The following is a 3,709-nucleotide window of genomic DNA, read 5'->3' on the forward strand; positions in this document are numbered from 1 at the left end:
CTGCGTTCCTGGGGGAAATTAATTAGCACCATCACTGCCCCAGAAAGACCAAATGCACAGATGACATTTTTTTTTCTAATATTGAAAAAAATGTGTACATTACATAATCATATTGCACACCACCAGAGTCACAGACCAGATTAAAAGATTTTTTATCCCACATGTTCCTGTTTTCATCGTGTTTTCCCCTCTTTTTGTAGATGAAAGACCTCTTTTTTTTGCTCTGTGAGGAAAGAGAAACCTAACAACCTGCAATTTAGAGCTTTTTAATACTTTGTTAGAACAGGATTTACATTTATTTAAAATCTAAATTAAATATAACATAGTTGCATATTTATTATAAATACATATTTCAATTTTCAGAATTTATTGAATGCAATCGCATTCTTACGAAGGATTATTTGCAAGCTTGTATGTATAAAGTAGACTAGGCCTTCACCTGAAATGCCCTTTTAATCTATATCATATAGAGGACAGTACAGTGCTGGAGGGAGCAGAATAGATTGGTGTTTGGAGATAAGGGTCTATTCTGCAGGCTTATCAGAGCAAAGACCGAAGGCTGTTGAAAGAACCAAAGTGTGTAATCACTGCTAAGGGACACATTTTCTGGAGCCTTCCTATAAATCCCAGTTTCCCTGACAAAACCTGGTCCAAAGGATGGTGAAATATGAAGTGAAATAAAACATGCTGCGTCCTTAGCTGAATATGAGTGAATACAAGAATGCATTTATTTGCCTACAAACCTGAATGTAACAGGGCAAGAAAAACGTATGCATTCAGAGGCATTAGAAATGTTTTTTACTACAACATTTATTACCTTTATGACCAAACCATACCAATCCTGTAGTACCTTGCATGCAGTTAGGCATGCTAAGAGCCAAAAATACAGCGGTCAGTTTAATCACGTGTACACAGTATTATTACTTCAAACAATGTGCTGCAGATCAACTAAATGGTTGGCCAAGGTTATTGCCTGATTCAACAGACTGCTATACAGTGCAGATACTTTGATTTAAGTAAGTAAAAAATAAGCAGGCTCAATCTTACCCAGCACAAAACAAACTTACTCACATTGAGTAAAAGTTAATTGTGAACTACGCAACACTGAAAACAAAACATAAACTAAGCCTATTATCAAGTATGACTTCCTCCGTGTGTTTTACTGTCGCGATGCTGAAGCATAATTTCTTTATGACGCCTAATGTAAGTACTGCTTTAAATGGGGGCCAGCAATGCCTTCCACCGAGGCCTGCAGATCTCCAGGCACCAAGTGCAATAAGGAGTTGTTTTTTTGTGGCAGGATATATACTGTATGTATGTGTGTGCGTGTATGTGTCTGTCAGGCTTTCACTTGTTTTCAGGAGTCCAAATTGGATTAATTTAGCCCTTCCTTTGAATCCCCCCCCCCCATTAGAAGAGAGGAACCAACACCATGTTCACTAGAATACACCAAAATATATGTTGGTTAAAGTTGGATTTAGAGCGTGCTTAGGTAGACCTAGAGAATATGGGATACGGTTAGAGGCCATTGTGTGCTTATTTGTTAGACATCATTTACGTTGTTGAATTTATTACATGCTTGTGCATTTACCATTTACCAATCATGTTTAGGATTATTCATGTTAGTAGTGGAACCAATCATGTATTAGCATATTTTGATTATAAGGAGTTGGGACTGCCCCTACCCCTCAGTTCAGGCATATCCACTTTGCTGCTCCTAACTGCTGGACTCTTTCTGCAGAAATATCTTGTATGGATATACCTCCTTTTGGTGGGTCACTAAAGGGAGAATTCTCATCCAAAGCACATGAAGCATTGCTGAACCAGTTCCTTGTTTTAGCAACAAACTGACCACAGAGAATGCCCTACTGATCCATTACAATGGCTGACCTAAAATGTTTGCTCTTGGCAGTAGCATTAAAAAACCTGCCTACTGCAGCCTACTGCATAATGTCTTTTTGTGATTTTGTGGCCACTAAGTACAAACACATTGTTCTCTCTCTCTTTATCTGTGACTCCCCCTCCTCCAGATCAACTGCCTAAGTCACACTTATCCCTAGTTGTTACTCCACTCTTACCTTACTTGTTTTATTATGTATAGCTTTCAAGTGCCAATGCATTCTGTCCGTGTGCATATTATCTATGGGTTCATGCTCACAAGATCACATCAGTGTTTTCATATATGTATTTTTTACATGTGTTCTTCTGCCCTGCAAATGCAATATTCCTTTTAAATGTTTTGGAAATGTTACTCTCTGACCAAATAAAGGTAGTCTTGTACCATGACTGGATTGGTCTTTAATGAAGAAAACATAGAGGTGTTGATAATGCTTGGCTTGGCCAGGCACAGGTGAACATGTTGTACCTTGTCACACTCTGAGATGTGTTAATGACTAGTGAGAAACTCACAGGTGCTTTGGTTAAATTAACAAAACCTCCAAAACTTCCCTCGGGACCTGAGCTCCTGTGTTTATTTATCAGTGAAGTCCTCTTCATCAATAATCATCTGTCATCACAACCACAATCATCTAGACCTTCTTTATGGCCACCATCTTCATCACTATTATAATCAATACACCCGAAATCATCATCCTTTTGATAATCATCATGAACATCATAAACATCATTGTCGTCATGTTGTCATAAGGAACTATAGTATAAAAAAGATAAGTTGAATAAGCAAGGGTGACACACGTGGAACTCTGCAAGTGGTTCCCTGGAATCCAGGCTGCTGATTGGTTCATGAAAAAAAGACTGCCTATTGTATTCTAGAATCTTCTTCAGCAACATTCTCTAATTACTTCCCATAGAAGAACTAAGCTCTGATTTCAGGCATCTGTGATGCATAACCAAAGCACTGGGAACCCAGGAAGAGGCAGGTCTTTTATAGAGCGAGAGTGGAAACTGCCCCCCACTCCATTCTCAATGGTGCCTGTGACTCGACTCAAAGTGGCCTTTGTGACTGACAACGACATCTCCATGTTATGCTACAGCTGCACCTCGACCCTGTTGTTTTTTTCTATAGTTTTATTGATCCACACAGACGCTTGTACATGACTGAGATTCACAGTTGCGTAACTGGTACGGAAAGGAGATCTTGTGAAATAGGCTCCAGTGTCATTGGTGACACAGAACACCACTGTCTCTGTACAGGCAGCTGAACCTGCCAGTTCCTGAAGAGAGAAAATATTCATTAAGTTCAAATTTTTTACTCCTGTGACCTATTGCCATATTTATCAATTGTAGAATGGATTTACAGTGGAATTGTATTTATGATAAGAAATACCAACAGGAAGAGACAGAGAGGGGGAGAGAAAGAGAGAGGGAAAGGGAAAAGAAGTGAGAAAGAGAGCAGTAGTATGAGAATGTGGAGTAGAGTTATGGCTTTGTCAGTGCTTCAGGTTTGAATGAGTGGACAGCAGGCACAGAGAGGCTACAGGTTTGAATCCTGAGTGGTACATTACTGCCACGCCCACACACATCTAATTTCTGCAGTACAACTTCCATCAGTGTTCTGGGTGTTAGTCTAAAATCTTATACAAACAAATAAACCAAGTGTGAACATCACTGCACGGAACACACTCCTCAATGTGTTGTACTATGAGTACTTTTTTGGTTCTTTATCTCAAAGAATATTGCAGCTAAAGTTCAAAGGTCACCTGTGAGCCGTCAGCCCCTTTATGTAGCCTTGAGAGGGCACTTCCTCCCC

This window comes from Anguilla anguilla, chromosome 2 (assembly GCF_013347855.1).
Source record: "Anguilla anguilla isolate fAngAng1 chromosome 2, fAngAng1.pri, whole genome shotgun sequence".
In the NCBI taxonomy this organism is placed as follows: domain Eukaryota; kingdom Metazoa; phylum Chordata; class Actinopteri; order Anguilliformes; family Anguillidae; genus Anguilla; species Anguilla anguilla.